The sequence below is a fragment of the Argopecten irradians genome, chromosome 7 (assembly GCF_041381155.1).
Source record: "Argopecten irradians isolate NY chromosome 7, Ai_NY, whole genome shotgun sequence".
Lineage (NCBI taxonomy): Eukaryota > Metazoa > Mollusca > Bivalvia > Pectinida > Pectinidae > Argopecten > Argopecten irradians.
Genome location: NC_091140.1, coordinates 5,172,456 through 5,198,072, shown reverse-complemented (window position 1 = coordinate 5,198,072; position 25,617 = coordinate 5,172,456). Strand labels below are relative to the sequence as shown.

General features: G+C 39.8%; 1 long non-coding RNA gene and 1 pseudogene across 1 annotated transcript in view; both read right to left on the bottom strand.

Annotated features, from left to right (window-relative positions):
* Positions 1–12,885, bottom strand: part of LOC138327348 (uncharacterized) — a 153,897-nt gene extending 141,012 nt beyond the window's left edge. Inside the window, exon 1 of the long non-coding RNA XR_011209035.1 lies at positions 10,845–12,885. This is a non-coding gene — a long non-coding RNA (uncharacterized lncRNA). The remainder of the gene's footprint in view (positions 1–10,844) is intronic.
* Positions 12,886–18,547: 5,662 nt separating this feature from the next.
* Positions 18,548–20,606, bottom strand: LOC138327343 (uncharacterized; annotated as a pseudogene).
* Positions 20,607–25,617: the final 5,011 nt, after the last annotated feature.

Here is a 25,617-nt window from a genome sequence, read left to right as displayed (position 1 = left end):
TGTTTACACTTCTGTTATAATGTGTGGAGGTGTGGTTATATTAACATTCTGGCTGAATTCACACAATCAAGTTATGTTATCATATATGGTAGCTTACGAGGTACACGACCCGTACTGTTTATAGTATTGATAAAAGGATTATAGAATTACACATCAAACAAAACCATGAGAACCTAACATGATTATAACGTAATGTACAGTATCATCATAATCATACATAAATTGATTTAACCTCATAATGGTCTTTTTGGTTACATCAACATTAAATGTATAATGTACATCTTTACATAATTACGACCTTGGGACAGATTTTATACACCTGTATGACTGTGTATTGATCGTTGATGATTCATGTCAATCCAACCATGTTGTAGGCCATGTATAGGGTGATTAAATAGTTGTTTGATGTAGCAGAGTTATCTACCCTTAGGGATATGTGTTATCTTCACAGGACAGCTTATTGGTATTATCAAAAGACTGAAGTACTGGACTTTTAATTCACTATGGCTCTGATTCCTCAAAAAAAATGCAGACTCAAGTCAAAACTTTAAAAGATTTTCTCCTTGTTTAACTATGTAAAACAATTTAAATTAAGTCAGTTCTTTTTTTCAGTTTGTTTAGAAAAATTAAGCCTGATATCACAACCGACATATCACAGTGTCTTTGAGACAACCTCACAATAAGACTGTCTTTGAGACAACCTCACAATAAGACTGTCAGACAACCTCACAATAAGACTGTCTTTGAGACAACCTCACAATAAGACTGTCAGACAACCTCACAATAAGACTGTCAGACAATCTCACAATAAGACTGTCTTTGAGACAACCTCACAATAATACTGTCAGACAACCTCACAATAAGACTGTCTTTGAGACTGAGACAACCTCACAATAAGACTGTCTTTGAGACAACCTCACAATAAGACTGTCTTTGAGACAACCTCACAATAAGACTGTCTTTGAGACAACCTCACAATAAGACTGTCAGACAACCTCACAATAAGACTGTCAGACAACCTCACAATAAGACTGTCTTTGAGACAACCTCACAATAAGACTGTCAGACAACCTCACAATAAGACTGTCAGACAACCTCACAATAAGACTGTCAGACAACCTCACAATAAGACTGTCAGTGTCAACCTGTCTTTGAGACATCCTCACAATAAGACTGTCAGACAACCTCACAATAAGACTGTCAGACAACCTCACAATAAGACTGTCTTTGAGACAACCTTACAATAAGACTATCTTTGAGACAACCTTACGATAAGACTGTCAGACAACCTCACAATAAGACTGTCAGACAACCTCACAATAAGACTGTCTTTGAGACAACCTCACAATAAGACTGTCTTTGAGACAACCTCACAATAAGACTGTCTTTGAGACAACCTCACAATAAGACTGTCAGACAACCTCACAATAAGACTGTCTTTGAGACAACCTCACAATAAGACTGTCTTTGAGACAACCTTACAATAAGACTATCTTTGAGACAACCTTACGATAAGACTGTCAGACAACCTTACAATAAGACTGTCAGACAACCTCACAATAAGACTGTCTTTGTGACAACCTCACAATAAGACTGTCTTTGAGACAACCTCACAATAAGACTGTCTTTGAGAAAATCTCACAATAATAAGACTGTCAGACAACCTTACAATAAGACTGTCTTTGAGACAACCTCACAATAAGACTGTCAGACAACCTCACAATAAGACTGTCTTTGAGACAACCTCACAATAAGACTGTCTTTGAGACAACCTCACAATAAGACTGTCTTTGAGACAACCTCACAATAAGACTGTCTTTGAGACAACCTCACAATAAGACTGTCAGACAACCTCACAATAAGACTGTCTTTGAGACAACCTCACAATAAGACTGTCAGACAACCTCACAATAAGACTGTCTTTGAGACAACCTCACAATAAGACTGTCTTTGTGACAACCTCACAATAAGACTGTCTTTGAGACAACCTCACAATAAGACTGTCTTTGAGACAACCTCACAATAAGACTGTCTTTGAGACAACCTTACAATAAGACTGTCAGACAACCTCACAATAAGACTGTCTTTGAGACAACCTCACAATAAGACTGTCAGACAACCTCACAATAAGACTGTCAGACAACCTCACAATAAGACTGTCTTTGAGACAACCTCACAATAAGACTGTCTTTGAGACAACCTCACAATAAGACTGTCAGACAACCTTACAATAAGACTGTCAGACAACCTCACAATAAGACTGTCAGACAACCTCACAATAAGACTGTCTTTGAGACAACCTCACAATAAGACTGTCAGACAACCTCACAATAAGACTGTCAGACAACCTCACAATAAGACTGTCAGACAACCTCACAATAAGACTGTCAGACAACCTCACAATAAGACTGTCAGACAACCTCACAATAAGACTGTCAGACAACCTCACAATAAGACTGTCAGACAACCTCACAATAAGACTGTCAGACAACCTCACAATAAGACTGTCTTTGAGACAACCTCACAATAAGACTGTCAGACAACCTCACAATAAGACTGTCAGACAACCTCACAATAAGACTGTCTTTGAGACAACCTCACAATAAGACTGTCAGACAACCTCACAATAAGACTGTCAGACAACCTCACAATAAGACTGTCTTTGAGACAACCTCACAATAAGACTGTCTTTGAGACAACCTCACAATAAGACTGTCTTTGAGACAACCTTACAATAAGACTGTCAGACAACCTCACAATAAGACTGTCAGACAACCTCACAATAAGACTGTCAGACAACCTCACAATAAGACTGTCAGACAACCTTACAATAAGACTGTCAGACAACCTCACAATAAGACTGTCTTTGAGACAACCTCACAATAAGACTGTCTTTGAGACAACCTCACAATAAGACTGTCAGACAACCTCACAATAAGACTGTCTTTGAGACAACCTCACAATAAGACTGTCAGACAACCTCACAATAAGACTGTCTTTGAGACAACCTCACAATAAGACTGTCTTTGAGACAACCTCACAATAAGACTGTCTTTGAGACAACCTCACAATAAGACTGTCAGACAACCTCACAATAAGACTGTCAGACAACCTCACAATAAGACTGTCTTTGAGACAACCTCACAATAAGACTGTCAGACAACCTCACAATAAGACTGTCAGACAACCTCACAATAAGACTGTCAGACAACCTCACAATAAGACTGTCAGACAACCTCACAATAAGACTGTCAGACAACCTCACAATAAGACTGTCAGACAACCTCACAATAAGACTGTCAGACAACCTCACAATAAGACTGTCAGACAACCTTACAATAAGACTGTCTTTGAGACAACCTTACAATAAGAGTTATTTGCACCAATAGTGCTATAAAACAAGAGTACTGATACCATTACATTATGACAAACTTATTTGGTCTTAAATCACAAAACAACAACTAACTTACATAGGAATCAGTCCCAAATAGTTTGCCCATGAGGATATGTGAGAGATATCATGTTAGATTGAAGAGGAGTGTTTGACAGAAAAGTACTTAGTTGTTTGAAAATGAATGAAAATGGTACATGTTAACCCTGCCATTTTATCCAGAAGTCTACGCTTTTTATACCAATCTACAGACTACTGCTTTGCTTAAGTCTTCCACTTTCTTTTACATTTCTAAAATAAGCTTTATTGACATAGCTATGACAGTTCTATAAGCTCTTGTCTCACTGCAGATTTCTGGTGAAAAATCAACAACAAACCAGCCAAGATATTTCTCAGTTATCACTCAAACCTCTAAAGACGTTGTGAGAAGTCATCAGTTTACCTGTATGTATACTACATAGACCAAGTAAAATTGTGATTGGATTTGATTGTATATCTTTTGTTGAAAATCGTCTCTTAACAGCCACAAAATGCTGCAACAATGTTACATGCAATGCAAGTGCTTTTGAGGAAATGAATCCACCATTTTTTATCACTGGATGTTAACATGTTTGATGAAGACCAGAAATGTTCACTTTAGTACCTACCTTATCGACAGACGACTCAGTGAGAAGTCGGATATCCAGAACATTTCCCATCTCATGAATACAGGAGTGTGCGAAGGCCTCGATCTTGTCATGGGTCCACTCGAGCACATTCATGGGGGATCTATAGTGCTGTGTGCCCCAGGACAACACCCGGCCTAAAATAGATTTGGTCGTCACCGTGGTAACACACGTCCTGCTTAGGACAAGCTTTTTTCAGAATCCTTATCACAAAACTTTAATCCTAGTTTGATGAATCTGATAATAGTTCTAAATCCTTGTCTCAAGGTTGTGCCAACACTAGGTCTAAACCTTAGCCCGGTGACTTTTAATTTCACACTTCTCGACACCTAAATTCTGGCATTTCCTGTCACCGAGGTCCTAGTCCAGTGAGTCCTTGGCCTAAATGTGGCACTTCCGGCCAGGATCCCAATCCTTGTCTCGGATCTGACCTAAATCCTTAGTTTGTGTCTAGAACAACCTCTCCCGGCGGTGTCCGACACAGAATGGCACACGGAGACAGGCCCCTAAGGTCATGGATGATCGGAGATTGACGTTGAATCAATGTAATACTAGTTGTGATTAGTCAGTGCATCCCAGGAGGATCGGAGGGTACATATATACCATGTGTCCCGACAGTCATTCACCAATAATTAATGGCCAAATGAATGAAGCAATCAATACCAGGGTATTTGTTGACATGTGATGATACGTATAGTACACATATCAGCTGATTTGAGACACACGTGGCTCGCGACTTGCGTGGCTGACTTTACCCACGTTGGTGAGTGTACGTTAGTGAGTGTATCATTCCTGAGGAAGCTGGCTAATTGATTACATAGCACTGGTTAGAACCCCAGTCCTCATATTTATATTATAAATTATTGGAATATTTCTAAGGTTGAAGTAGAACTATTTCCTCTGTGGATCAATATCTGTAGAAGATATTATTTGTCTAACACTTGAGTTGAAGATCTAACTACTGCAGTATCACCATTCCGAGTAATTGATCCAGAATCGGCTACAATATTACCTGGCAGTAGAACTCCTCGCCATGAACTAGTCCATGTAACTAATGGTACTTACAGCTCCTCTGAAAGGATTCACAGCTTATTATCCCATATGTAGGAAGGACAATTTTATATCCCTCTTTCTAAGACGTTTCAGATTTTCACATCAAATTGTGCCTATTTTCTATTAATAACCAATATGTTTCCATTTCTGAGTACGTCACCTTTCTTCGACCCACCATTCACAATCTAACAATTAGTCATGACTGGCATGTCCAGTCAATTACCCTGACTAGTACAACCATGCTGACCATAACTCGGATAATTTGATGATTCACATTGAAGGCAATTGCTCCTCACACGGATCTGTCAAATTTGTAACAAGTGCCCAGGTCGATAGGATATCCAGTTTGTTAGTAACACTCCATAATAGGCTTCATTTGTAATTTTTCATTGACCTTAAATGTCACTGCTTACAATTTCAACAGGAATAACAATCCCAGTACTGCAGTGTGGCTTTTCCTTTGGTTTAACTCAGATTTCAATGAGTAACAACACCGGTTCTGAAGAATAATACCATCTAAGCCCTGCTAATCCTTAAGGCGAAAACACACAGAAAAACATCAATTCTGACGTACATACAATAAATTATCATTTATAGTTTCTGAGTGGAGCGATGCATGCCAAACCAGAGAGTCAATACATCCGATGGGAATGTTCCACTGAACGTGGATCTCAGGGCACACCATCAATATAAGCACTGCATGTTACTATAAACAGACATTAGGGAAGCTGACCAGTAGGGTCGTCTGTTCCGCTTCCAGTAAAACACTTAGCCCCATGTTACTACAGCGAAGACCCCGGCCTCCTCATACGACTGTTTCGTGGTTTTCTCTATTGATCCCCACACTACCCATTGATTTTACTTGGTTGTGAGCAAAAAGAAATCTTATTGAATCCAACACGTTACACTGCCATCCGTAGCAGCAGTACTGATCAACCATGCTGAAATATTACTTAAACACTACTGCACATGTTACAAAACGGAGAACAAGCTCCTTAGAACTGGGTCTCAATCTTTATTACAAGCTTTTGTATCATATCTCACAGCTAATTCCAAACAACACAGCTACTGAAACATAATGTGTTTGTCAAACATCAGTCACACACTATCTATTTAGTCGGTGTTTCAGATAACTTGATTCACTACAAATTTGATTTCTAATAGATTTATTAGTAACATCAAGTGAAAGCTATAAAGCTATGATGTCTAGTGATGGAGATTCAAGCTCAATGTTGAGTGGTAGAAACTTTACCTGGATCGTCAGTGGTAGAGATTTAGCCCATGTTGACAAATAGAGATTTAAGCCAGATAGATTTTGACTGGTAGAGACCAGATTTGGCTGGTATAGATTTTAACAAGATTTTGACTGGTAGATATTTAAGCCAGAAGTTAACTGCTGGTAGAAATTTTTGGCCAGATGTTGACTGGTAGAGATTTTAGCCAGCTGATGCTCAATGGTAGAGATTTTAGCCGAATATTGAGTTACAGAGATTTTTGGTAGAATGTTGACTGATTTTAGATAGATATATTGATGAATGGTAGAGATTTTAGCCAGAAGTTCACTGATAAAAACTTTTGACAGGATGTTTGCTTGTAGAGATTTTAGCTAAGTATTGGCTGCTAGAGATTTTTGCCAAATGTTTTCTAATAGAGATTTTAGCTGGACATTAAGTTGTTGAGATTTTAGCTGGAAGTTGACTAGTAGAAATTTTCGCTTGATGTCTCACATATTCCTCACAGTTCAATAGATAGATGCTACAATAAAGTTTTACACATGCCCAACGATAACCAGTGAACCTCCATCCATCATCACATTCATCTAATGTACAGTATCATCCGGGAAGGATACTCGAGAGACTGACGACAAAGACTTCATGTTAACATTGATCAGCCACATTTCTGATTTGTTCATTTGGTGACGTTCTGTAGAATACAGGATGGCAGAAATATCATAGCTGAAAGGAGAAATACCAAGATCAGCCTACGACTGAAATCTCTATAGACATAGGAGTCAGCCAACAGCAAAACTCTCCATAGACAGTTGATATATAGGACAAGACAGCCTTCAAATTCTCTGTATGTTGAACTGTAATCAATCATAGAAATGAATATTGTTCTGTCCATATATGGTAATATTCAGCAACAAAGACTGGAAGCAACTAATGTGATATATCTAGATGTCCATGAATAAATCCTAGACTTGATTTAGCAGCTGAAATCCCAAATATCAATCCACTATTGCGTACATTTGATTCATTGTTCTGTATCAATGTGTGTCCATCTAATTTAGTCTGATAGATAACTATATACAGATAGGATGTGAGGACCAAAATGGCCAGCTTTGTCTGAAGTTTTAGTTTACTGGTAAAATATTGATTACTGAAAAATAACATTCTTAGCTGTATTATATAAGCATCTTAGTCTTTTTGTTCATTTCAGTACATATTTTATTCTTAATATTTTCAACCTTTTGTAAAAAAATTGGTAACAACACTAAATATTTCAAATTAGCCAACAAATGACAAAGGAATTATAAAATCATATTACCCGCTCAAGCTAAGGACACAGGGTTGTAATTAAATGATCTGAATTCAAGGTCTCTCACAAGTAAATCAGTCAATCAGCAAGTGTTTCAAATGAAAATAGTCTAGTACGAAAATATAGTCTCCCCAGATATTAGTCAAAATATGCATTCAAAACTGTCAGAGAGTACTCATTTTACTGTACTAAGATGTATTTTCTGGAAGATAAACACAAGTACAAAATTATCAGGTATTTCACCAAAATAGCACCAGTTGTACATATAACATCCAGTTTCCCAGTTCAGACATACAGCGTTTAAATTCTTCGAGGCTAAAAACCTATCAATTATTGGGTTTTAAATTGTGATTCAGGTCTTTATCTCTGACTCTGGTCCTATCTGATATTAGTCGAACTTCAAATTAATTAATTATTGATCAGCATTGTAATAGGATAGAACAACTTATCTGTTTGTGTGAGACCAAAAATATTATTTAGCAAAATTAAGATGACATCAACTGACACTGGGGTACCGGGGACAATCATCTGATACTTTACATAATGTAGGATAATGACATCAGAAAATCAGTATTAGATGACATCGGCTGACACTGGGGTACAAGGGAAAATCATCTGATACTTTACATAAGGTAGGATAATGACATCAGAAGTCAGTATTAGATGACATCAGCTGTCACTGGGGTACCGGGGACAATCATCTGGTACTTTACATAATGTAGGATAATGACATCAGAAGTCAGAAGTCAGTATTAGATGACATCAGCTGTCACTGGGGTACCAGAGCAGAACATCTGATACTCTACATAAGGTAGGATAATGACATCAGAAGTCAGTATTAGATGACATCAGCTGACACTGGGGTACCAGGGACAATCATCTGATACTTTACATAATGTAGGATAATGACATCAGAAGTCAGTATTAGATGACATCAGCTGACACTGGGGTACCAAGGCCGATCATCTAATACTTTACATAAGGTAGGATAATGACATCAGAAATCAGTATTAGATGACATCAGCTGACACTGGGGTACCAGGGACAATCATCTGATACTTTACATAATGTAGGATAATGACATCAGAAGTCAGTATTAGATGACATCAGCTGACACTGGGGTACCAGAGCAGAACATCTGATACTCTACATAAGGTAGGATAATGACATCAGAAGTCAGTATTAGATGACATCAGCTGACACTGGGGTACCAGGGACAATCATCTGATACTTTACATAATGTAGGATAATGACATCAGAAGTCAGTATTAGATGACATCAGCTGACACTGGGGTACCAAGGCCGATCATCTAATACTTTACATAAGGTAGGATAATGACATCAGAAGTCAGTATTAGATGACATCAGCTGTCACTGGGGTACCGGGGACAATCATCTGATACTTTACATAATGTAGGATAATGACATCAGAATTCAGTATTAGATGACATCAGCTGACACTGTGGTACAGGGACAATCATCTGATACTTTACATAATGTAGGATAATGACATCAGAAGTCAGTATTAGATGACATCGACTGACACTGGGGTACAAGGGAAAATCATCTGATACTTTACATTATGTAGGATAATGACATCAGAAGTCAGTATTAGATGACATCAGCTGACACTGGGGTACCAGGGACAATCATCTGATACTTTACATAATGTAGGATAATGACATCAGAAGTCAGTATTAGATGACATCAGCTGACACTGTGGTACCAGGGACAATCATCTGATACTCTACATAAGGTAGGATAATGACATCAGAAGTCAGTATTAGATGACATCAGCTGACACTGTGGTACCAGGGACAATCATCTGATACTTTACATAATGTAGGATAATGACATCAGAAATCAGTATTAGATGACATCAACTGACACTGGGGTACCAGGGACAATCATCTGATACTCTACATAAGGTAGGATAATGACATCAGAAGTCAGTATTAGATGACATCAGCTGTCACTGGGGTACCAGAGCAGAACATCTGATACTCTACATAAGGTAGGATAATGACATCAGAATTCAGTATTAGATGACATCAACTGACACTGGGGTACCAGGGACAATCATCTGATACTTTACATAATGTAGGATAATGACATCAGAAGTCAGTATTAGATGACATCAGCTGTCACTGGGGTACCAGAGCAGAACATCTGATACTCTACATAAGGTAGGATAATGATATCAGAATTCAGTATTAGATGACATCAACTGACACTGGGGTACCAGAGCAGAACATCTGATACTCTACATAAGGTAGGATAATGACATCAGAAGTCAGTATTAGATGACATCAGCTGACACTGGGGTACCAGGGACAATCATCTGATACTTTACATAATGTAGGATAATGACATCAGAAGTCAGTATTAGATGACATCAGCTGACACTGGGGTACCAGGGACAATCATCTGATACTTTACACAATGTAGGATAATGACATCAGAAGTCAGTATTAGATGACATCGACTGACACTTGGGTACCAGGGACAATCATCTGGTACTTTATATAAGGTCAGTATTAGATGACATCAGAAGTCAGTATTAGATGACATCAGCTGACACTGGGGTACCGGGGACAATCATCTGATACTTTACATAATGTAGGATAATGACATCAGAAGTCAGTATTAGATGACATCAGCTGACACTGGGGTACCGGGGACAATCATCTGATACTTTACATAATGTAGGATAATGACATCAGAAATCAGTATTAGATGACATCAGCTGACACTGTGGTACAGGGACAATCATCTGATACTTTACATAAGGTAGGATAATGACATCAGAAGCAGCTGAGGTCAAGTGAACATTCGACAGCAATGTAAACAGTTTCCCTGCTGCATCAACATCTCTGAGAATACAATTACTGCTGTACACCACTACCCTAATGTCCTTAAGCAAATATAGACCTGTTTGTCAGGGCATCGCAGTCCAACAAATTAAAGTGCTTCATTTGTTTAATGGATATTGATCCATTTTGTTAACATTCTGTGAAATACAATATATCTAGCTCCCTCTTGGTTCCTATCCCACACTATCTTGATGTAGAGTTTACTACACAAACATAAAACATGTTGATCAGACCTAGGTATCAGTCACTCAGCAAACAGTCCAACACACTGGGGGGTAGGAAATGTGGACAGAACAAGAGGCCCAGAGGGCCTGTATCGCTCACCTGGTTTTTTGTTAGTAATTATCACAAGACTCAGACAATTAGAAAAATAAGCAAAATTGACTCCCAAAGTTTAATTTTGAATCACAACCATACAATGATGCTATTGATACCATACAAATATGCTATCCAATACATAGGTTCAGAGACAAAGTAATTTATATGAAAATAGTAGCCTAATTGACCTTTTGACCTCGCATCTATTGCCGTCTAAGGCCCCGGGGGTCAGCCCTATCATTTGTACAATTTCAAATCCCAACCCTATAAGGATGCTACCATTGCATTATAAGTGCTCTTCCATTCTTAGTTGCAGAGAAGAAGTCGTTTATATGGAAATAGCTAAATTGACCCCTTTTGACCCCACCCTTCAGGCCCCCGGGGGGGGGGGGTCAGCCCCATCATTTGCAAAATTTTGAATTCAAACCCTATAAGGATGTTACCATTGCATTATGAGCGTAATCCCATGTTTAGTTGCAGACAAAAAGTCATTTATATGGAAATTGACCACTTTTGACCCCGCCCCTCAGGCCCCCGGGGGGTCAGCCCTATCATGTGCACAATTTTGAATTCCCACACTATAAGGATACTACCATTGTATTATGGGTGCTATACCGTGCTTAGTTTCAGAGAAGAAGTCGTTTATATGGAAATAGCCAAATTGGCCACTTTCGACCCCGCCCCTCAGGCCCCCTTGGGGTCAGCCCCATCATTTGCACAATTTTGAATCCCCACCCTATAAATATGCTACCATTGCATTATGGGTGCTATACCATGCTTAGTTTCAGAGAAGAAGTCGTTTATATGGAAATAGCCAAATTGGCCCCTTTTGACCCCGCCCCTCAGGCCCCCTGGGGGTCAGCCCCATCATTTGTACAATTTTGAATCTCCATCCTATAAGGATGCTACCATTGCATTATGGGTGCTATCCCATGCTTGGTTTCAGAGAAGAAGTCGTTTATATGGAAATAGCCAAATTGAACCCTTTTGACCCCGCCCCTCAGGCCCCCCGGCGGTCAGCCACATCATTTGTACAATTTTGAATCCCCAACCTATAAAGATACTACCATTGCATTATGAGTGCTATCTCATGCTTAGTTTCAGAGAAGAAGTTGTTTATATGGAAATAGCCAAATTGACCCCATTTGACCCCGCCCCTCAGGCCCCCGGGGGTCAGCCCCATCATTTGTACAATTTTGAATCCCCACCCTATAAGGATGCTACTATTGCATTATGGGTGCTATCCCATGCTCGGTTTCAGAGAAGAAGTCGTTTATATGGAAATAGCCAAATTGACCCCTTTTGACCCCACCCCTCAGGCCCCTGGGGGGTCAGCCACATCATTTGTACAATTTTTAATCCCTACCCTATAACGATACTACCATTGCATTATGAGTGCTATTTCATGCTTAGTTTCAGAGAAGAAGTCGTTTATATGGAAATAGCCAAATTGACCCCATTTGACCCCGCCCCTCAGGCCCCCGGGGGGTCAGCCCCATCATTTGTACAATTTTGAATCCCCACCCTATAAGGATGCTACCATTGCATTATGGGTGCTATCCCATGCTTGGTTTCAGAGAAGAAGTCGTTTATATGGAAATAGCCAAATGGACCCCATTTGACCCCGCCCCCTCAGGCCCCTGGGGGGTCAGCCCCATCATTTGTACAATTTTGAATCCCCACCCTATAAGGATGCTACCATTGCATTATGGGTGCTATCCCATGCTTGGTTTCAGAGAAGAAGTCGTTTATATGGAAATAGCCAAATTGACCCCTTTTGGCCCCGCCCCTCAGGCCCCTGGGGGGTCAGACCCATCATTTGTACAATTTTCAGTTAGTAGCCCATAAGGATGCTACCAGCCAAATTTTGTTGAAATCCGACCAGCGGTTATGGAGAAGAAGTCGATTGTTGACGGACGGACGGACGGACGGACGACGGACGACGGACGACGGACGGACGGACGACGGACGACGGACGACGGACGCCGGACGCCACGGTATGGCATAAGCTCACCTTGGTCCTTCGGACCAGGTGAGCTAAAAATCAAAGACTGTTATGTACCAAGGACAAAAAGTTATAGAGTAGGTAATACCTATATACACAAATGATATTACAATAGTAACATTCAATATCTGTGAGATCATATTTCAGCAGAATTACCTCCCCTTATAATGCCACATACCATCACTATCTCAGCCTGATTACTTCCCCTGATACTGCTAGTCTCAATAAGATTACCTTCACTGATACTGCCACTCACCATCACTGTCTCAACCTGATAACCTTCCCTCATGATGCCACATACCATCATGTCTCAACCTGATTACCTTCCCTCATGATGCCACATACCATTCATGTCTCAACCTGATAACCTTCCCTCATGATGTCACATACCATTCATGTCTCAACCTGATAACCTTCCCTCATGATGTCACATACCATTCATGTCTCAACCTGATAACCATCCCTCATGATGCCACATACCATTCATATCTCAACCTGATAACCTTCCCTCATGATGCCACATACCATTCATGTCTCAAACTGATTACCTCCCCTTATAATGCCACATACCATTAATGTCTCAACCTGATAACCTTCCCTCATAATGCCACATACCATTCATGTCTCAAACTGATTACCTCCCCTTATAATGCCACATACCATTAATGTCTCAACCTGATTACCTCCCTTTATAATGCCATACCATAAATATCTCAGCCCGATAACCTCCACATATGATGCCCTTTGGGCCTCTTTATGTTAAAGACTTTTGAAGGAAGTCCATGTACTTGATTTTCATGCCAATTCCTAATGAAACAAGCTATTTGGAATATCCCTAAGGAAAAAGAAGATTATATCTTGTTGATATGAAAAAGACATCAAAAGCACATTTTGGAATGATGAACTGACATAAGTTATCCATCAATGCCTGACACCATTTCCATATTCTTACACTGTATGATTGATATAGCAGATCCTATTACAGCCGTTACAAAGATAAAGATTTCAAGAAAAAGACATGAAATAACAATTTTACAATTACATTGAAAGACAACTGCCATAAATAATGTGTAAAGTACACCTCATCATTTTATTACATTCTGTTAGTTGAGTTCTCGGCTTGAGGGGGATATCGTGTGTGTTGTACATAAGGTTATAGGGGTGCTTAGTCGGGTATAAACGGTAATGGTTACTCCAGGAATTTGTATATGACAGGCTCGTAATACTGGGATCACATCCTGCTGATGTATAGATTACAATCGGATACAGAATTCCAATCAATTTTCAACTGGTAATTGGTTAGCACACCCAACCAAATTGTGAAGGTTTATATGTGAAATCAATGATTACACATGTACCTATGTAGTATATGTATACTGCAACCCACTCTGCATTTCAAAACCTTTCAGTAGTAAATTGCTTTTCATTACAAGTACATACATGGACGCCCCCATAGTACATGATTGTATTTATATTTACAATGATATACCTATCAGAAACATGAATCCACATAGGACACAAACCCCACATATCTATCATCATTACTGATGTCAAATTTGGTCAAATCCATGTTGTGCATTTATTGCTGAATAATCAAATTTTGTCATTGATTGTCTTGAAACCAAAGGGTTAGCAACTGATCATGGATTTTTGTAGCTACAAATTGATCACAGCACATGTAACATAACTGATCAACATGTCTCCACAATGGACATGTCTCCAGAATGGACATGTATCTACAATGATCATATCTCATCCACGATGGACATATTATCCACAATAGACATATCATATTACCACAACGGACATGTTACTATCCACAATAGACATATTATCCATAATGGATATGTATCCACAATGGACATATTATCCACAATGGACATGTATCCATAATGGACATATTATCCACAATGGCCACATATCCACAATGGACATATTATCCACAATGGACATATTATCCACAATGGACATATTATCCACAATGGACATGTATCCACAACGGACATATTTTCCACAATGGACATGTATCCACAACGGACATATTATCCACAATGGACACATATCCAAAATGGACATGTATCCAAAATGGACATGTATCCACAATGGACATGTCCACCATCAATCCATAGTTAGCTGTGCTTACATGCCTACAATATTGCAGTAGGTATGGGTTATAACAATAACAAAAAGCAATTACAAAGTTTCATTTTGAAGTTTTCTACATGCTGAATGTGTCTCCTATTCAATTTCCATATAACACTGCTTACTCATCATGATAAAGTAAGTCACAGCTATTAAAAATTCCTACTTTTGAAAATTAAAAAAATTTCAAAGAAATTAATGAAGTGGAAATTCATTTGCATGGTACAAAAACACCTTAGGAAGGTTTAGCCATGGAGAATGTGGAGGACAAACAAGGATTTGTTCATACATGAACAGTTCTACTCAATCAATATCATGATTCCACAGAAAGATCAAAGATTAGGCAGACAACCATCAACAAGAGTCAGATCAAATAGATACTTTCTAACTAAATGGACATTGATATGCCAGCTTCAGATGTGATCGAGTAGTGTACCATGTGATTCTATTGACATATCTGATTGGTCCAGATAATGAGACCTAGCCCTTGATGGGCCAGTCTATATTAACTATGGACACCCACCTATCAGACAAAAATGTTTAATCTTCAACCCCTACCAACACTGATCTACTCACATGAAATGCAATATGATAGACAGGGAAGGAGAAATGTAGAAAATCAATATTTGTCACTTAAGTTTTTGTTCAAACATTATCCCACACAAAATATGTGTACTGTTCTCAGAACACCAAGTGTGACAAGGAATAAAATCCTACTGCAGTTCTCAGAAAAACCCTGTCGGAGTTCTCAGAAAAAACCTGTCAGAGATCTCACCAAAATCCTGTCAGAGATCTCACCAAAATCCTGTCAGAGATCTCACCAAAATCCTGTCAGAGATCTCACCAAAATCCTGCTGGAAATATAAACAAAATCCTACCAGAGACTTTGACCAAAACCTGTCAAATATCCCAACTAAATCACGCAGCTCACCAAGTGACTACATATATCTTCAAATCATCAATTTCATCCATATTTATTATTCCTGATTCAGTAGGTTGTCTCTAAAGGATGTGATAGCAACCAAACCTCTGTTCGCTAACTTAGTAACTTCGTGTCTGCCCTCTGTACTACCTTAGTTAGTTAGTCAGGGCATAGGATAAGGGCTGTAGTGGTCCCGGCATATTACCACAACCCCTCCAACCTCTAGGTTGACACAAGTTCGACTGCTAAGTGGAACAGTTGCCAGGTACTAACTGCTGGTCAGTGGTTTTTCTTCGTGTACTCCGGTTTTCCTCCGCCATCAAACCTGGTATGTCCTTACATGACCCTGGCTGTTGATAGGATGTTAAACTAAATAAACCTTGATTAGTTACATTTGGATACTAGTCAGAGCTTATATTTCGTAGAGCATTTTGGGGCAGATAAAGGATTCCATTACCAATTGAATTTATGGTGCTGCCTTCCCCAATTAGTGGCTAAATTTAACAATTGATACTTCTTATCTACAGTTTATGTAAAGATATAAAATAATTATACATACACATCATTTCCTTTTAGAAATAATGGAATAATTACAGCAAGCTTAATTTCAATAACTCCAATATTCAAAAGGCCCCTGCCCCTTTTTCTTTCAATTCGACAGAAGTAATTTTCTCTGCAACTTGATATACTAACATGTTGAATTATATTCATTCCTGTTAATACTCAAGATGGAAGGTTCCAATGGTCTTGCATAATTTTCCTGACAATCGCATGTATTAAAAAAAAAAAAAAAAAAAAAAAAAAAACCCATCTAAGTCAGCATGTTCTGCAGGGAAGCATTACATATGAAGTTTGATTTCATCACTTAAAAGGAATCAGAGCCAATAGAAGGAAACATTGATCAGTGACGTGACAATTGTTTTGTAATTAAGGTTTCTATGTCTGTCAAGAAGGTGATCAGCTGTCATCTTACCAGGCAGGCCACACCTTACAGCAGGACTCTAAATCATTTCTTACTGCACATTAACATTGTCATTCAAAATCTGCATGTCAAACAACCTTGACTTAGTGAGGATGTAAAATAGTCAAACCAATAAAACAAATTATGGAACTAAACATGTATATAGTGATGGTGGCTATGAAGTAGAAAGTTGGCCACACAGCAACATTACCAGTAAATGTACATTGTTTCAACTAGCAATTCAAATATATTGGCATCATATTGTAATAAATCATTTATATAAATAGGACGTTCCTAAAGAGAAACTTTCAAAAACAGTTCCGCAGACCATTAACATTAAGACCTTGACCTTAAATCCCTTTAAGTAAAACTGGCATTGTTGACACCATTTATAAATTAAACATGACCTTATATAAGAGTGACCTAATATTTGACATCATTGATGTGACCATCACATGAAATTGACACCATTATTACTTCATATGTATACACCATGACCTTAAATGTCATAACTTCATATTTAGACATTTTATTAACATCATTATTATACACATATTATTACATTGTATTACTATGTACACATATCCTCAATTGAACCTTGACATTTTATTGATACCATCATTACTATTGATTTAAAAATGACCTTGACATTTATCAACACTGTCATTACTATACACATGACCTAAATGTGACCTTGACATTATCAACACTGTCATTACTATACACATGACCTAAATGTGACCTTGACATTATCAACACTGTCATTACTATACACATGACCTAAATGTGACCTTGACATTATCAACACTGTCATTACTATACACATGACCTAAATGTGACCTTGACATTTATCAACACTGTCATTACTATACACATGACCCTGACATTTAATCAACACTGTCATTACCATACACACAACTTAAATGTGACCTTGACATTTATCAATACTGTCATTTCTATATAAACATGACCTTAAATGACATTTTATCAACACCATCATTACCATACACACAAATTTACTTGGCATTTAATCGACACCAACAATAATATACACACGGCCTTGACATTTTATCAACACCATCATTACAATACACACGGCCTTGACATTACATCTTATCAACACCATCATTACTATACACACAACCTTGACATTCATTAATCAACACCATCATTACTATACACACACACAGCCTTGACATCTTTATCAACACTATCATTACTATACACATACATACACACGGCCTTGACATCTTATCAACACCATCATTACTATACACACAGCCTTGACATTTTATCAACACCATCATTACTATACACACGGCCTTGACATTGAATCAACACCATCATTACTATACACACGGCCTTGACATTGAATCAACACCATCATTACTATACACACGGCCCTGACATTGAATCAACACCATCATTACTATACACACAGCCTTGACATCTTATCAACACCATCATTACTATACACACGGCCTTGACATTGAATCAACACCATCATTACTATACACACGGCCTTGACATCTTATCAACACCATCATCACTATACACACAGCCTTGACATCTTATCAACACCATCATTACTATACACACAGCCTTAACATTTTATCAACACCATCATTACTATACACACAGCCTTGACATCTTATCAACACCATCATTACTGTAGTAGCTATGGTTTCAAGGAAGACACCAATGCTGTTGTCGGGTTCACTTCATTTATTCATTAAAATAATACCCTCTTCAGTGTGAAGAGGGTTTCACCGGACCGTCGTCCGACGAGCTCAAACCACTCGTTTTATAAATTATGTATTGGGCTAATTTCCTATGAGTCTGCAATCAGTTCATCTACTAGAGATCGATGTTGCCTCTTGGTCATCCAAACCCCAAGTGACCAATACCCCAGATAAACTACCCAACATTCACTCGACGTAGACAATAGACTAATACCATATAAGGACACAAATATGATTGACATACACATTACGTCACATTCACATAACTCATCGCTCTCACTTACACGTGCCTTTTCCGCGCGCGCGCCAACGATCTTGTCGCATTGCGTATCCGCGACCCGCGACTATCGCTATACGGACCATACGCGAACGCGCACTAAAATATAACGTATACAAAATAAAAGTAGTAAAATAACACTACTACATTCTCCCCTCCTTAGATGGAAGCTGTCCCCATCTATATGTCAAGGACAAACTATAAACAAAATAAATGAAATTACAATACGATAAAAGAATATACAACAAAAATCTTAATTTCAGCCACAAAATTCATCCCGTACTCCCCCGCTCGTAAAGAAGATGCCCTCATCTTCCGCAAGGGTTTCCAAAATAACATTACAACATGGTTACAAGTATCCAATGACAAAAGAAAAAAAAAACTAAGTGCTTAAAATTTTTAGCATTGCCTGTTGAGCCGCCGAAGGCATATCCCGAAAGGACGCTGAAGATACCATGTCCACCAGAAATAAAGCCTTCATTTTCCAGTCCGGCACCGTTTCAACAGGTTGCTGTGAACATACAAACTCGCCAGAGGTCATCCAATTAGGCGGTCGTCTGTTCCTTGTCGATCTCCTTGGCACTAGAATCTCCGGTTCAGGCAAATTAACATTTCCCTGTACTGCATCAGCAGCTGCATTCTCCGGTTCAGATTCCGACGTTTCCACATCAACGAAACCAGTGCGAGGTCCAGGAATATGTACCGTGTCATTGCTCGACCGGATACTATCCTGCGTGGGTGGCCGCTGAACATCGGAATTAATATCCATGCCCACAACATCCTCATCGGAACTGTCGCTACTATCGTTCCCGGACAGTGGTTCGACGAGTTCCGCCACAGATTCCTTTCGAAGTGGTTCACGTTCCAGCCTCGACCTCCTTATACGTGGAACTGGTCGAGGTGGAAGTTCAGGAAGTGGTTCCTTATCTATTTCCACAGGTATCGCTCCAATGGGAAGTAGATGGTTCCGATGGAGGGTTTTTGATTTCCCCTTCCCGTCTTCCCTCTGTATTGTGTATACAGGAATGTCTCCATTGGGCTGACTCTTTACGATGTACACGTCAGGTTCCCATCGATCCGCTAGCTTATGTCGTCCCTCAAAGGCCAGTACTTTGACAAGAACTCGGTCTCCCGGTTCCAAAACGGCTTCCCTACTACGAAGATCGTAGTCTGCCTTCTGTCGACTCTGCGATTCCCGAGCCTTCTTACTTGCCAAGCTAAACGAATGAGACATCCTGTTCCTTAAATTCTTAATATAATCCGGTAAAGAACGTGAAGTAGGTTCCTCAACAAATCCACACAAAAGATCAACTGGTAAACGCGGTTGTCGTCCGAACATTAGATGGAATGGCGAATATCCAGTAGTCTTGTGCCTTGTGCAGTTATAAGCTAACGTTAGAGATCCTACGTAGCTTTTCCAATCCCTTTTTTTGATGAGGCTCCAGTGTTCCCAACATGTCAATAAGGGTCCGATTAAATCGCTCACACATCCCATTCCCACTAGGGTGGTATGGCGTCGTCCTTGATTTGGCGATGTGTAGTGTGTCACATAAGCTCTCGATTACCTTCCCCTCAAAGTTAGCGCCTTGGTCGGAATGTAACCTCCGTGGAATTCCGTAATGCTCAATAAATCCTTGAAGCGCCTCAGCAGTCGCTTTAGCAGACTGGCTACGGGTAGGTATCGCTTTAGCGTACCGCGTGAAGTGATCAGTAATTACCAACACACCTGGAACCCGCCTTTGGAAACTTCCAATTTCAAGAAATCCATACACACCAAGTCCATGGGCTGGGTGGTGACAATGCTTACCAACGGTGCCTTGACATCAATCTTAGACTTCCTGAAGAGACATCTTTGACATTCCTTTAGCCACTTCTCCACGTCTTTGGTCATGCCAGGCCAAAAAAATCTATCCCGCAGCAATGATAACGTTCTATCGCGTCCTGGGTGGCCCGTATCATTATGTAACGACGTCAACACTTGCTCGCGCAGGAAGCCGGCAGTACAAGTTGGTCTACTTCGCCCTCTTCATCAGACATGTGTCTATACAGCACACCACGTTTCAATTTCCAGCTATCCCAGCATCTCTTAAGGGTGGCGCTCTCTGGAATAGCGGATAACCTCTTTCGTGACGGCTTCAGGTTCTGCCTTATGACTGGCAACCATTCCCCAATGACATCATCATCTGCCTGTAACTTTCTCCATTCACGTGCTGTCATCGTGCGGAAACCATGTTCGTCTTCAACTTCAAATGTATCCAATGCCTCTGCTGACAAACTCAAACATTCTACCAAGGGTCCACTACAGGTAACTGCTCCCTTACACACTGCTTGCACAGACTCTGCCGAAATGCTACATCCCGGAAGTCGTGACAAAGCATCCGCATCGGCATTGTTCCTTCCTGGTCGATACTTTATCTCGAAGTTGTATGCTGATAAAGCGGACAGCCATCTATGCCCCGTCGCATCAAGCTTAGCCTTAGATAGGACGTAGGTCAAAGGGTTGTTGTCCGTTAAAACTGTAAATTTCTGTCCATATAAATGATCATGAAACTTCTCCGTAATAGCCCATTTCAACGCCAAGAACTCCAGTTTATGAGCTGGGTAATTCCTTTCCGATTTACCTAATCCTCGGCTGGCGTAGCAAATAGGTCTCAAATGTCCATCCTGCTCTTGATAAAGAACAGCTCCTAGTCCCTGGGTACTCGCATCCGTGTGCAGCTCAAACGGCCGGCTGTAATTAGCATAACCAAGGACAGGTGGGTTGCACAGTGCATCCTTCAGACTCTGAAATGCAGTAGCCTGTTCAGACGTCCACATCCATTTAACGGTACCCACATCGGACTTCACTCTACCCTTTTTCTTCTTATCTCTTGTTGGTGGCAATAAGTTGGTTAAAGGCCGCGCAATCTTTGCAAAATCCTTTACGAACTTTCTGTAATATCCCGCGAACCCTAAAAAACTGACGTAATTCCTCAGGATTAGTTGGTGTCGGCCAATCTCGTACCTTCTCAATCTTCTTTGGGTCAGCCTCAATTCCATCAGGTGTAACAATATGTCCCACGTAGGCAACTCTGTTCATGAAGAACTGACATTTCTTAGATGCAAGTTTCAATCCGTTGTCTCGTAATCTCTGAAAAACCTTTCCTAACCTCTCCAAATGCTCATCATAGGTCCTTGAGAAGATAATTAAATCATCAAGATATATCAAACAAATGGCAAGGTGTAGGTCTCCCATACATCGTTCCATTAAGCGCTGAAACGTCGCAGGAGCATTTGTAAGTCCAAATGGCATCCTTGTAAACTCGTAAAATCCTAATGGGCCAACAGAAAACGCAGTACGCTCCTTGTGTTCATCCTCAAGCTCGATCTGATGATAACCCGATTTTAAATCCAACACGGTAAAGTAATGCGATCCAGCTAAACAATCCAGAATATCCTCCACTCGTGGTAAAGCATATGAATCCCGTATGGTTCTCTGATTCAACTGACGGAAATCTACACACATTCTCAATGATCCGTCTTTCTTTCTTACCAAAACAACGTTCGAAGACCAAGGACTGTGTGATGGCTTAATGACTCCTGCAGATAGCAATTGTTGAAGATGAGTCTTGACTTCATCGTACATAGAAGGCGGTATCCTCCTGTGACGTTGTTTAAAAGCAACTGCATCCGTCAAATCGATTCGATGTTTCACGAGACCAGTACATCCAAGATCAGTGTCCCCATGTGAGAATATATCCTCGTAGTCCTTAATGAGTTTCTTTCCAATACGCAATTCATCTTCGGTAACAGCTGAATTTGAAAAGTCTATCTTGTCCATAAACGACTGAAGTATTCCCATCTCGTCATCAGATTTAGGCAACTCTTGTACAACCACCGGCTGTATTTCACACAAAACGGCCTTAGGAGGAATTACAAATGTCCTTGTGGTTAAATTTGAAAGCTGGATATCTAGCGGTTGTGTGTTATCACAATCGTAGGAGAATACAGTAGGCGTAACGTCTATATCCTTCGACAGTTTAGAACGTTCCGTAGGCTGAATGATAGCGCAAGTAGTCGGATAAGCACTTCGCTGATCTATGTATCCCTTTAGAGTAACCGTAGAATTGGGCTTCAAAATACAATCCATGTTTCCTGCATTCTTAACAAGACCAATGCTGTTACGATTTCCTCGCTAAATCCCGGTCCCTCAACGTCATACAACGAAACGCTAAAAACCATGGCGTATCCAACCCCTTCTGTAGATACTTCGGTCCTTTCTTCCTTCGACAATCTCCTAATAATACATCCAAAACATTTGTCCCGAACAAAACTGGTACCTTCGAGTTATAATTGCTGTTAGGAACAACCAACAATAAACAGCTCTGCTCAGCTGATCCAGGTAATCCTTCAAACTTGACATTCGTCTCAATCAATCCCGAATACGGCAACTGTTGTCCATCTGCACACTCAATAGCAAGTAGTTCACCAACAGACTGTAATTCCAGATGACTCAAATGGCTTTCATAAAATCGTTGACTCACCGTAGACACCGTCGCGCCTGTATCCAGTAAAGCTCTGGTTCCAGTGCCATCTACTGTGACATCTACCTCATTAGCATTGCCAATCATCCGTGCACCAGTAGTCCTCTTCCGTCCGTCCGGACCTTGTATTCGGAAATCTATGAGCGGTCCGTCTTCATAGACTCCTTCCCTTTTACCGAACTCCGCGAGTGATCCAATATTACTCGGCATCGCGCTCTAATATGTCCCGGCTGCCTGCATCTCCAGCAGATAACATCAGGTTTCTTTCCTAATGACTCATCATCCCCATCAGACTTATCCTGAGATGGCCTAGAATGGTAAACAGATCCTTTTCCATAATTGTTTGAATTCCCTCTATTCCGGTTACGATGATCTCGGCTGTTCTTCCAAGATACCGCGCCTCCGTCAGACATCTGTTTCTCTAACCTCTGAATAGCGGCAGACAACTGGTTTACCATAGATTTCAAGTCATCCTTCTCATCCTTCGTCTCTCCTTCAACCACAGAATGAACAGTAGCTGTCGCCATCGCAGATTTACCACCATCTCTTGACCTCTCCATAGACCTGACTGCAATGCACAATTCCTCAAAGTCAGAAATAGAATCATGTTTGTGGCCGGTTATGTCTCTCAACTCCTGTCTCAATCCTGACCAGAACTTGTTGTGTAACCTCTTATTACGCTCTGCGGGTCCTATAGCAGCATCAGCCCTCAGCAACAAGTCCTCAAGCCTACAAGCCCACTCTGTCACGGTCTCTTTAGGTTGTTGATGCGCTGCATAGAAGTTCTCCAGCAAAGTCTCCTGATCATCAACAATACCATACAAGCTTCTCAATTTGGCGATCAGCTGGGCTGGCGTCGCATGAGCTCCAAGTCTCATAGCTACCTTAGCTGCAGTTCCCTTCAACGACCTCCGAATCGACTGTCCAATGATATCCTGAGACTTACCCGTATCGATGAGACATTGTACCTCATACTTCCATAAATCAAACGAAGCCTCGCCTTTCCCATCATCTCCGGAGAATATAGGTATCTTATAGAACCTCGTGTCCAAAGTAGAAGAGCTAGTACTTTGAGTATTACTTACCCCATGACCACGTAACGATGGGTCCGCAGTATCCACTCCTCCAGTATTGCTGAGAAAATCCATCATCTGACTCCTCAAAGTAAGTAAACTTTCACCCTTGGGCCTAGCACCAAGCTGAGAAAATAACTTCGTCGCCTCCGCAACAGGATCGCTATCCTCGGGTGGAGGTATCGCTTCCGCCTGAGCGAGTTTCTCTTTTGAATCCGACATAACAAAGCAAGGGTTACAACATAAACAAAATAATAAAATGCTAAAGCAAACAAACACCAGTATCATCTACGTGTCCTTACCAAACACGGAACAAGTATTCTACTCTTGTCCTCATAGATGTAAACACTTACTGAATATATCCAGCCAAGTCAGCAACATCCAAAGCAACTAAAAAAAAACATATATACACGATCGCGCGCAGTCAATATATATGCAACACGCGTACGAGACCGAAGCGTCAATCCAAAATAGCAAAAATAGCACCTAACGCACACTCATATACTCAACATAAATGCAGAAAGATTCACTCCGTACATATAACATAGAACACACCAACATTGACCCAGTAAGTTCCCACAAAAGAAAAAAAAAATTATAAATTCCACTGAAAAAAAAAAAACAACAACAAACTATCCTACATGCTAACTCCTAAGTGTAAAAAAAAAATAAACTAGCGAAAAGCGGCAGAGAAAAAAAAAACAAGTACACCTATGGCACAAATGGTCCGAAAAGATTAAAATAAAAAAAACTAAGTTTAGAAGCAAACAATCCTAACAAATGTTAAAGTAAAAAAAAAAAAAATGCGGCAAAAAAGAAAAAAAACAAATATCAGAGACGAGTGATTTTTAGCAAAGTACACAGCGACAACCAAAATATAAATGTACCAACAAAACAAAAGTATCTAAACTTCAATGCAAAAAAAAATAATTAATTCGCTCGCAAACAAAACCAAGTAATTGTAGCAAACAAAAATCTAAATTAAATAAGTATCCAATAAACTCGTGTAACAGCAAAAAAAATAATCAATTACTCCATACTAATATACTATCGTGAAAATAAACAAGATTCTGAAAGCAAGTATTTTTTATATCTAAAAAAAAAATGTCAAAAAGTTACCGGAACTAATATGCC